The sequence below is a fragment of the Trachurus trachurus genome (genome assembly GCF_905171665.1).
Source record: "Trachurus trachurus genome assembly, chromosome: 16".
Taxonomy (NCBI): domain Eukaryota; kingdom Metazoa; phylum Chordata; class Actinopteri; order Carangiformes; family Carangidae; genus Trachurus; species Trachurus trachurus.
In genome coordinates, this window is record NC_139902.1 from 6040177 (window position 1) to 6052762 (window position 12586).

The window sequence follows — 12586 nt, forward strand, 5'->3', positions numbered from 1 at the left end:
CTTCATAATGAAACTTTTGTGGAGTCCCAAAACCACAACAAATGAACTTTTCTGAGAAGTATTTGTACATATCAGCTTACAATAAGGGCTCCAGCTCCTCTCCATCTTCTCTGATAAATAAAAAAATATTTTCTGGATTTTTTTTATTTATTCTATTTTATTTTTTTCCAATCAAGGCCAAAACCTTTTCTCCGACTCTCACCTTCTGTTCTCTTGTCTCTGCTCCTTTTTTTGCTCTTTTCTTCTCCCTTCTCTCCACACTCATTCTATTTTCAAAGGGATGTGTAAATTAAGTGTAAATGTAAACGTATCAGTGTGTTATTTATGCTAAACCCGGTAAGAGAAACACATTCATATTGTAAGTAAACAGCTGCATTACCTGTGGGCTCCTGCACACCTGCTAGTGCAGAGCAGTTAGCCTTTATGCAGATGCAAACTGTCAATCATCTCACTCACTCACACATACAGAGGCATGTATACACAGCAGATGAGTATAAGTGTGCACAAATGGGGCACAAAAGTTCACAAACACACACACATGATGCACGGCACAAATAAAAATGTGCATGCAAACCACAATCTGCAGACACACTGTGCACACACAAGGCACAGTGCTGGCTCACATACTGTATGTAACCACATGTGCGGCAGCTACACAAACACATGATGGACACAGACAAGATAGAAACCCAACAGGATGAGTGAATAAGGAATGTTCATTCACACAGGAAGCCATTTCTATTTTTATTTATTTTTTGTCCTGATTTGAAAATGTACGATTAATGTCCAACATGTAGAGGTACACTAACAGGAGTCACCATGAAGAGGCGACGCTCACTCTCCCTCCATTAACTGTGATACTGTTCTTCATTAAAAAGTAGTTAATTTAATTCACCACTCTCTGAAACTTGAGATTTTTTTCTCTCCCGTGCACCTCTCTTCTATCATTTCTGTGACAGGGAAAAAGCCACTAATACATGCTGCACTTTTCATACAGCAGTCAATATGGTTACTGCTGAAAAATCAATTAAAATAGCACAAATACATTTAGACACTGTGAGGGCGAAAATAAAAGATTTCTTTCCTCCCCTCTCTCTCTCCCTCCGTTATCTGTCACTGTCCTCTGTGCCTCCACTGATTCTGCTTCAGGCTGTGTTCTTAAAGATGTCCAAGAAAAGAGAGGAATCAAATTATTCTGCTCTCCACCTATTTTTTTTTTAATTTTACAAATTAGCATAGATTTATATTTTTTATTTAATTTATTCTTTTTATTTATTTATATTTTCTGCATAGGCCCGGGTAAGGGGTTCTTAAATGTGATGGAGAGGCTCTTCCCGTGATGTGTGTGTGTGTGTGTGTGTGTGTGTGTGTGTGTGTGTGTGTGTGTGTGTGTGTGTGTGTGTGTGTGTGTGTGTGTGTGTGTGTGTGTGTGAGATGGCCGGAGTCAAACTTGAGTTGAAAGAGAAAAGAGCAACAGCTTTTACTGATGAAATAAAAACGTGGCTGTAGTTTATTTGAAAAAAGTAAAATAAAATAAAATAAACCTTCACCGAACAATAGTCAGAATAATAATTATTTTTTGCTCTAAAACTTTATTTAAATTGGTGGGAATTAATTGAAAAGAAAAATAGCTCTCGGCAAACACAGTAAGAGAACAGACTGCAGCATTAAAGCATTATTCAAAGTTAATTATTCTTGAAAACTTTTTTCTTTCCTTTGTAAACTTAAGTCTTTCAGACAAAAAAAGAGAGAAAGGAATCAAGCCCATCTGCTTTAATAAACACGCTCCGTTGTGCCGGTGTGAGAGCATGTGATGTATAGAGCTCTATACCGGGCTGCAGGTTTCATATTCCGCTCAGGTGTGCGGGGAGCGGAGCTGGCACGTTGCCCTCCGCTGTTAAAACAACAGGCTGAAGACTGGAGACGGAGCACAACGCACGCTGCTGCGCGCAACCGACTATTTACCAGACTTTTTCCCCCCTTCTCCGTCTTGACATACAAACATGTGGCGTGTAAATATGAAAATGAATGAGTGTGAGAGCTCTCCTGGCAGTGACTTCTCTCTCTCTTCCTCCCTCCCTCCTCTCTCTCTCTCTTTCTCTCTCACACACTCACTCTCTCTCTCTCTCTCTCTCTCTGTCCCCGGAGATCAGCGCGTCGGAGAGGAGCGGCTGTAAAAACCAAAGTGGGGCAATGAGACAAGCTGCGCCACAGCTGGCAAATCATCGATTTGAGCATCAGAAAACGGGGAGGGGCGGTTCGTTTACCTGCCACCCTCTCAAAGCAGCCCTCCTCACATGCCGCTACTCTCCTCTCCTCTACTTCACCCCCGCTGCCCGCAGCGCACGGTTGCTCACATTTCTGCGCTCCATCCGCCGCCGCCGCCGCCGTGTGCGCTCCACAACTTGAGCCTCCGCCGGCGCGGTTTCTACCAGACGACTCACTTCCCTCCCCTCCTCATCCGCAGGACTTTTGACTTTTTAGAACAGTTTTCCTTCTTCTTCTTCCACTTCTCCTCCCTCCTCCTCCTCCTTCTCCTTCTCCTCCACCTCCACCTCCTCCTCCGCTGAGCGGTCGCCCGTCTTTTTTTTTTCTTTTTCTTTTTTTTGGATCTCTCGTCGTGGAGCAGTGTCAAGAGGTTGCTCAACTTTTGATGGAAAACGAGAGGTCGGTGGACTGCTGACTTTAAAGGTACGTCCTGTCAGTGCTCACTGTTTATCTTCTCTCACCTCTGCTGTCATTCTGTCACATGCCTCTGTGAGTGAGGGAGTGAGTGTGTGTGAGAGTGTGTTTTCTTTTCTTTTCTCTCTCTCTTTTTTTTTTTTTACTGTCTCTGCGTTTGTTTAAATCACATTTTTTATTGCATGACTTATAAAAAAAAATACGGCGCCTCTCTTTGGAATTAGAAGGATAAATTACTGGCAGCTAAATGAATTAAAAGCAATTTTACAGACCTATCTTCTAAATCACTTAAAACCCACACACACACCAAAAGTGGCTCCTCGGATTTAATATTTCATAAAGAGAGAGAAGGAGAGAGGAAAAAATGGAGACTGTGAATGTCATGCTTAATGGTAAATATAAACGCACGCATTCAGAACTTTTTTTTTTTTTTTTTTGGGCATCTAATTTTAAATGTGCAGAAACGGGGCCTGTGTCATTTCTGCACGAATAAGCAAAGCACTCGTGATATTCGCGGGGTTAAGTACATCCATCTCCTCTAATTCATTTAACAACTTATTCAGCGGCGCAGCGAGTGGAGCAAAGAAGTGATGCTGCCACCGCTGCTCCTGACCTCAGACCTGCTCTGTCTCCTCCTTGTCTTTCTACGTCAACTTTCTCTCAGTCCCACATCTTGTCTTTATTTGTATCATTTTAAACCGTCTCTTCTTCACTCATTATATTGAACTGCGTGTTAGTGGTTATCAGACATGTGTATTAGAAATGCTGGAGCTATTGCAGCCCAACTGCCCATCTACTTTTACTACTTTTTATTAGGCCATTAGGGACACTTCATTTATTCTCTCCATATACTTCCTATTTAATTACGTGTCAACTTGCTTCAACACTTTTTATGGCTGTGGCATGAAGCACTTTTGTGCAACTGTGAGAAACACACTGACTGAGTGAACCCCAACAAGGTAAAAGAAGCAAAAAAAGAAAAGGTGTGACACAGTCAGAGGGAAACAAACAGTTAAATGAGTTTATTACTTTCTTTTCTGCCTGACTTGGTGTGAGGCAGTCAGATAGATGTGATGATACAGGGATGGTGGAGTAATGCTGTTTGGTCTTCTTTGCAGGTTTTGTCACAGTGCTGATAAAGTAATTTCAGGTACAACCAGACCTGTGTGTGTGTGTGTGTGTTTTAGAGAGAGAGAGATAGCGTCAGGGAGCTCAGTTATGAGAAGATGTATTGCCATCTTAAAAGTGCGTGGGCGCCGGTGTGTGGTTTACAGGTTTTTAAAGGTTTCACTCTCTGCTCCTTTAGAAGAGAGCTGACATTTCTCTCACACACTCTCTCACACACACAGTGGCGTGACGAGTGGTTCACACTTTGATATTCAACTTTATTTATACATAGGCTAGATATCAGCACAAATACACTGATGTCAGATAAAAACTGGTGTTTGTGTTTGGGGCTCTGACCCGTCCTGTATGTGTGTGTGTGTGTGTGTGTGAACTCAGCCATGATGCACACAGCCAGTGACTGTGAAACAAAGTTTGCATTAAATCAGAACCTCCATCAGATAATTAGAGGGCAATTATCCTGAAATAATCTCGGGGGTCCTGGGTGTCAGCGCTTGTTTTGCGATCCAGCTCTGCTTGCTCGCTGTCGTCAGGTTGTTTGCTCGCTGCTCGCTTCACATGCGATTACGAGGTCAAGCGTGGCACCTCAGCATGGGAAACAAAACGGGTTATGGCACAGCACGGTTCCTTTTTATCTGCTGCAGATCAGTGGCAGCTCAAGGTGCTGTGGCTTATCTGGTCAGTGCCTTTGACAGCAGCTCTTTTCCTGTCTCAGACTGCCATGTGTCACTTCTGGTAAAAAAAAAAGAAAGAAGAAAAAAAAGTCCTCAGAAAAGATGAAAGCCTCAACGGCAAAGCTTGTGAGCGCTGAAACTAAACTTCTCGGTTTTACTCCTCAGCTCTCAACCCCTCATTACAACCACTTCTTTTTTTGTTTGTTAGTTTTTTATTATTATTGTGAACGTAGCACGGAGACGCTCGGCAGCCACATGCCAGTCTGCTTGGCAGGATTTCTCTCCCTGTAAACTTGTTTGACAGGAATGATAAGAATCAAGAGCGCGGGGGACGGACGGACGGGCGCTTGCAGTCGACGGTCGGGTCACACCGATCCAGCAGCAGAGTCTGAAACATCTGTCGCTGCTTATTAGCATGTTATTAATTCCTTTGAATGCGTCCTGTCATGTTCACAGTCCTTACAATAACCCCACTGTGATTTACTATCAGGAAGAGAGCTGGGAAAACACCTAAGTCTAAGTTGTACCTCTCTACCTTTAACTCACAGTCACCTTGATATCTGCTCATGGCTCGGTTTTGTTTTCATTACAACTAACCGAAACCAGTGCACGCTGCGTTTACTGTACCATAGTAGCGTAGTAGCAGGAAATCAGCTTGTTCTCAAGCAGCCTGCTGTCTCTGGGGGGCTTTTCCTTTCCTTTTCTTTTTTTTTGTATCAAATCCCAGTGACACTTGCATCACACATCTCTTCAGATTATCTACCTTTCCGTCCCATAAAGTGCACCAGTGCCACCAGTTAACCCTTACACCCTTCTCGCCCCCCTCCCTCCCTCCGGTGTAGACCAGATTAGTGAAGTACAATGGCGGCAGCGGCGGCGGCGTGTTGGCTGGGTTAATGGGTGCTGAGGAGCAGGTTGTCAGACGAGAGCCCGAGGAAGACGGCAAAGTTTTGTCCCGTGACCCCGAGAGACCAATTAGTGGCGTACAGTGAAGGGATCAGGTTGTTGCTGTTGCTGTTGTTGTTTTTCTTTCTGCTCCTGTCCTGAAATGATATTAAGGACGCTTCATCACTTTGCTTTAAAATTGAATCACGCTCTGAATAATCAGTTTTATTGCCTTTTCAGGTAAATAAAAATGTCCAGGCAAAAAGTTGTTGTCCACACACACACACATAGACACAAAGAAAGCTCTATGTTATCTTTGTGTCGGGCCGGCGCTTTGAATTCCTACAGCAAAAGATGCAGATTATTAAAAAACCCCTCCTGTTGAGTATTCGCTGGGAGTTTAGAGCTGGGCTGTGCCTCACTTTGCTGAGACTGATATCTCGGCTAAAACCATTAATCGTCTTTCTTTACCACCTCGATAATTATCACTGTAGCAAAATAACAGCTCAGCAAACAGTGAAATTATACCTGTGGTAGGGAGCAGAGTAAATACCTGTTTAGCTGCCAGCAAATGTATTTATTAGACTGTCGCCAGTAAATAAGAGGCCTGTCTCGTTTTTTAATGTGTGGCTCTTTGGGGATTCCATCCCTCCGCACATGCCCCCCCCTCGCTCATCCCTCCCCTGTATGAAATAGCTCTGTTATGATTGCTAATAGTGAAGAAAGATAACAATGATTCCCAGCTTTTTTTTTTTTTTGATGACATGTTGCAACTAGTTTGGTGCGTTAATAGAGACTGCTGCATTCCTGGGTAAACAAAAAATGTAAGAAGGCCCCCCTCACAGCCATCCACCACACCCCCCCCCCCCCCCCCCACCCTCCTCTGATAGTTATAGACATGCCACCCTGGGTGCATGCTTAGTGTGTGATTCGGGAGTTACAGCTCATTTTGTCATTATCTGGAAAAAGTTCTTTATGAAGACAGAAAAAGAGAGGCAGAGTGGGGGGGTTTATGTTGTCCCAGCATGTTGGACTGCATTTATTCTGGCATATGCTTTGCATACTGTTGATCCAGATTCCTTGGCTTAGCGATAAAAGCGTCACATTGTCTTTGGGTCCTCACAATCAGCCCCGTTCGTCGAATGGGTTGGCGTGTCCTTCCCAGGAGATGATAGAGAGAGAAAAAAACAAAACGACTAAAGTCCGTCATGTTGGTTTTGTCACGCTTTTACAAAAATGACATCCCTCCTATGTTTGTATTTTTTTGTTGCTGTTCTCGTTATTTAGCATGCTTCATGCTACCGTGGCAAATATAATTTCAGAAACCATACATATTTAAGTTTTCACGGTGTAAATGACATTATTACAAGTCTCAACGTATGTTTTCTTCTTTTTTTTTAATTCTTGAGGAGAAGAAGAAAAAAAAACTCATTGTCTTTTATTCCGTTGCTTGTCTTCATCCGATCTGTGTAGGTTTTTCTGAATCCTTTGTTCAGTGAAAGAAGAAGAGAGCGATTTAGAGGAAAGCGCATCCCGCTAAGATCAGGTTGTTAATACCCACCCACATACTCCAATGAAACAATTTCAACAGATACTGTATTCTCTCTGTCACACACACACACATATGCACACACACAGGCGCGCGCACGCACACACACCCTTATCAGCTGTTGTGTTCGTGTGGATGGATGATGCATCCTTTGACAAGGGATTAAATATTCAAAGAAAAATATGTAGATAAAGACCCACATCCTTAAGTCTGCACCTCTCATTCAATACTTGTCTAAAGCCTCGATATTAAGCACCGCTTCCCCCCCTCCATCTCTCCCTTCATCTCAGCGTCACTTCTTCCACACTGAGGCGAGTAACACCATCCCATCACCTGCTTTCATTTCCTCAACACTCCCAAGAACTCCCCACAAGGCCGGGGTAGCGTGCCCTTCACCGCCTCTGGCCTACTTCAGGAAAAACCCAGCAGGACGTGGCAACCTTTCTCACCCCGTCGGTCTGTCCTCTCCCTGTGCCACAAAGCCATCTACAGTATCTCTTTCTGTCTCGTATACACACACACAAACACCCCTGTCTTTCTAACTCTATTAACTGTTTATTTGTTGCGATCCACGAGGCAGAAATTAGAGTTTAATTATTCGGTCATGTGATAACCAGGGTCCAGCGAGCAGTGACAGAAAAGTCATTTCTTTAAAAACGGCCCTGCCTCCGATGCCCGTTGATTGTTCTATGACTAATTGGTTTTATAATTCGATAAAGGCGAGAGAGAGAAGGAGAGAGATAGATAGAGAGAAAGAGGGAGGGAGTGGGTGATAAACAAGGCGGTGAAGGGGTGGTGAATCATTAATACAGATTCCTGTGACACAAGACTGACCTGGCGCGGCTCAGTGCTAACTCACGGCCCGACGTCGAAAAAACTAAAACGACGCCAAGGGCCGAGCCGGGGCCGTCGGGGTTCGAGGGGCGAGAGAGGGCCCCTCCCCCTTCCCCTCCGGACCCGAAAAAGGGGGAAGAGGCCTCGTCGTCGGCTCGGCTGGTTCGCTCGACGCACGCTCACCGCCGCCGCTGAGCGGATGTACAAGTGTCTGCATGTGTGGCGTGCATCTGCGTGGGAGTTGCATTGTGTACAGTGCGCACCACACAGCATAAGGGTGGGTGTCTGGAGTGGAGAGTTACGAGGTGAGAACGGGGGCCGCCAACGGAGAGGAAAGAGAAAAACACGTCTTGATGTTTGTCCTCCAAGGCAACGCAGGGCCCCGTGGAGGCCAACTGGCGTTAGGCCTTCCTGTTAGCAGACCTGAGGTGGAGACCACTCGCTCCGCTTCTATTTCTGTCGACTTCATGTGATTATAAAACAATTAAGCACTTAGGAGCCGACTCTCAGTTCATTACATCCCCCTTGTTCTTTCTTTCTCTCTTTTCTACTTCCTCCCACACCGAAGCACAGACATATGAGAAATGTAGAAATCACCTTATTTCGCTAGTAATTGAAAGCCACACTGGCTGTATTAGAGGCTCATGGAAAAACATGAAGCTCATTTTATTTGGAGGGTATGTTCATTATGAAATATTTCGTCTATCTGCCGCTTACCTCGCAACCACTGGTGAGGCGGGGTTTGTGATGGCAAGCCTGAACTCTGTGCAGATTTGCGATTCTGCACACCAGAGTTGTGTGTTTGTGCGGCATCAGTCAGACAAAAGGATTCATTTAAATAAAAAAAAAAGACGAGAAATGCATTTCAGAGAAAAGGAGTAAAGTGAAACCCTCACAGACAAAATGATGACGCATTACACTTGTGATCAGTGACTGTCTCAGATTTCTGGACTTTCCATAGAAATCATAATATTTTTGTTTTTAAGGTGCGTGAACTATGTAGGCTGTTGCATGTTTTAAAACTCATTTACCCACATAATGACCTACAAACGCCAACGGCACTACACGGTTTCTTTTTCTTTTCTTTTTTTATTCCCAGAGCCTCCCTTTGCAGCGTTTTCATTCATGATATAAAATTGAAGCAGGAACAGTTGAAAGAGAAAAATACTATCTATCTGCCTCTTCATTATTTCACTGGTTTGTTTAGACAAGAGACTGATTCATTTTTTGTCACTTTTACTACTCATTTAACAGCTTGTTGGTTTTGCACGGCATCTCGTGTACACCACCCTCGTTTTTCCCTTTTCACTGTACATGACATCTTTATGTCTCACTGAGGTTCGCCTGTGCACCCACACCGATGCAGCCGCGCTTTGACACGTTCCCCCTGACAGATTATTTAATCCTCTGCAGCCTCTAATAATACCATTATGTCTCATGTGCGTGTGTTTTCATTGAAGGGAAGACACTTGCAAGAAAAGAGCTCAAAGTTGAACCACTGACAGCGCTTACCCCCCGTGCCGTTTGTGTTTGTGCGCTCAGACTGGATGCGCAGACTAATTTGTATTAGTAATCCAAATAATCGTATTAATGCCCATTAGAAGCATCACAAGTGGCGAGCATGAAGACATCACAACACCTACGTACGGCGAAGTGAAGGCGCCGGCTTCGCCTGACACAGCGCTTCTCAGTGCTGAGCCAACAATGATACATTATCTTATTCATTTTCCCCCCTTTTGTGTGTTGATTATTAGTGTCTTTCTTTAATGAGACAGGCGTCATATTTAATTCCTCCTCAGATACAAACATGTGGTTTAAAAGGCAGCCGATGTGATAGTTTAGATAAGTGTGTTATGGTAAAAACACAAGAGTATCTGTGGTAATACACACAGAGGTGGTGACATGTATCTGCGGTGTAATGCTACGACTCCAGCCATTTAAATATGAGGTGTCTTTTGTTGCAATTTAGCATTCAGCCTGTCATGTTTCTCATGTCATTTTCCATGTTTTCTTTACAAATGAGGCCAACAGGCACAAAATACTGCAGGAACAATTACACTTGTGTACATGCACTACACACACACACACACACACACACACACACACACACACACACACACACATACCACATACTGTATCTCCACAACACAAAGCCGCACAGGCTTGTAAAAACCCACCTTGAACAGAGCTAAATCTGTATTCAGCACATGATTATAACAGCACACAGCTAGTATTTTTAAACAGGCTTTCTGTGTTTCAAAACCCATTTTTTCCCTCTTTTCTTTGTGATACAAAACGGTATATGTTAATTGATAATCAGCAGTGTTGATTCAGTGGTGCATTCAGTGCAAATCTGTGCCCTTCTGGATGTCAGAGGGTTTTCACAGCCACATCGGTGCCAACCTAGCTGGCAGTGCCGGCACCTGTTGGCAGTGCCAAGGCCTGGCAGGGGTTATCGATGCTCTCTGATGGTGCCCGACAATCACAGTGGAAATGACTGCGGCTGCTTGCGTCATGCCAGATAGAAAAGAGCATTTGCCGACAATGGCTCGCTTTCACCGTCGCTCCTGTTTTCTGAACGCTGCTAACCACGGCCAAGGAAAGAAGAAAAACACACACACACACACACAAACACATTCACACAAAAAAATAAAAAACAAAAAGAGAGACGAGCGACAGTGAACATCATGTAAAACACGTCAACGTGGAAAACATGTCAACATCCAAAATGTTGTACAGCGATTGCCGTGCAGGTCTAGGTGATGCACGATGATCTGCTGAGAAGGTTTGGGTGTGTGTGTGTGTGTGTGGCACGTGGGGGGGGGCGGGGGGGGGCATGCAGCTTGTCTGTGCGATTCATGTTGCTACATATCACAGTGACACGATGAACCTGAACCTCCTGTTCTGGAAAAATGAAACACTCTGAGATGCTTCGCATTCATTCCAGAGACACAGTGTTGCTGGGTTTTCATTATTTATGCTTAAACAATTACAAAAAAAAAACAGTATTCTGTTGACAATTTCATCCTCTTGTATAGCAAAAAAGCTCAAGATGAACAGTCACCTAAACATGAGCAATATGTGAATTTTCACCTGGATCTCTTCAGTGACTCACGCTGATCCCTCCACAGTTTGGCTCCTTTTTTAAATTCAGACAATGTAACAGAACCCCCCTTTAACCACACTGCACACCGCAGCTCCGTCTCCTCTTCAGGTTCACCGGTGTCACCGTGCTGGCAAACTTGCTGAAAACCTGAGAATGGTTAAGATAAGAATTGATCACTGAATCTGTGCAGCGACCGCCGCTTGTGGATTCAAACATGTCAGGGTCTCATACAAGTCGTTTCAAGCAACTCTCGCGTTTCCTGTTCAGAAAAACCACACGTGTGGCTCTCCCCTTTTAAACACGGTGTCGCCCACTGAAAACTTACACCTTGTGCTTAACTAAGGTGTCAATATTGCAAAGCATTGTTCCATCTGGGGTCTGAAAGGTGAGATTCACATTGTCTTTTCTCACCAGAAGCTCCTCTACTGGGCTTTTGTGCCTAATTTCTAATGAAGCCTCTTAGGACCACGAGTGTGCTGTGAAGTGAGCAAACTTTTGACCTCACATGCAGGAGGTGGAACAATGATTTGGTTTCACAACTAGGGGTTGAATGAGAGGTGTAACTGTAATGTGGTGATCACAACACAGCATCACTTCTTCCGTGATTGGCTGATTGATTTGTTCCAGTGTCGGCCTTCCTTTTGAAAGGCTGCAGTGTTTATTTCCTCTAAAAACTGATCCACAAACACCTCCCGTAAATTTCACTGTTTGTTTGTTTTTTTTTTGTTTCTTTGCATTTGTTCCGTAGAGTTTGTTGGACTGCATTCGTCACCTGACCGTGGTTACTGTCAGGCTAGCTGAGAAGCTCACGTCTTGTGGTGTTGCATTGTTTGTGTGAAACAACACCTCTGTCTGAGACAATGTGCCATTACTGTATTTATGTCTTTTTTTCTTCTTTTTTTTGTTACACAGAAGCAATTCATGTGCCCTGCAAAGATTTCCTGGTAAGCAGGTAGCGGTGCGCTGCACTTCTCGTGCGTCTGACCTCCACGGTTGGCTCATTACGTTTGGCTCTGTCACCGTGATAGGTGCACGCACTTCCTGTTTTCTTTTGGTTTCCTGTTTTTGTTCTTACACAACCTGGACAGAGATACATGCACGGTTTCCTTTGATGTAGGTATTGGTTTGATGAGCTGGGTCACATTACTATTTATATGATTTCACTGCATTTCAAGAACAAGTTGAACACAACTTTCCTCTGTGGTCTCTACTTTGACCTTTGTCTCACATTCCCCCCCTCCCCCTACCCTACCTAAATACAACCTGCATCTCACTGTAACAGACAGCATTGCAGTGTAGTTAATGCCTCCACCAGATATTAGTCTGTCCTTTGCTCACAAAGTCAGAGTGAGACCGTTATTATTAGGCCATGCACCTTAAGGTTAGGTACAAACACCATATGAGGCTCATATTGACAATATCAACAGAGATTACCTCGTCTGATATTTTTGCAGTTTGCTCTGGAACACCACAGCCTGCCAGCACGGAAGGGTTCATGAAATAATTACAATAATAACAATAGCTCCCACATCAGACCGAGAAAACCTTCCAGTGGGCCATTGTTTCCAGAGATTGTGTCGTTCTACATTCCTCCTTTCACTTCTCCCTCCACTTTTGACAGTTCAGGGTTTTGTTGACAATATCAACAGAGATTAGCTTGTCTAATATTTTTGTATAATCCACTTTGGCATAATACGCTATGACCTGTTATGGAGGTAAAATCTGTGAAAC

The 12586-nt window shown here is 44.0% G+C and overlaps 1 protein-coding gene across 3 annotated transcripts in view; it reads left to right on the top strand.

The window, feature by feature from the left end:
- The first annotated feature begins 2213 nt into the window (after positions 1–2213).
- The window catches only part of satb1b (SATB homeobox 1b), a 64115-nt gene continuing 53742 nt past the window's right edge, over positions 2214–12586 (top strand). For all 3 annotated transcript variants that reach the window (XM_083989668.1, XM_083989671.1, XM_083989670.1), the window contains exon 1: positions 2214–2691. The gene's annotated coding sequence lies outside the window, so the exon portion shown is untranslated. The remainder of the gene's footprint in view (positions 2692–12586) is intronic.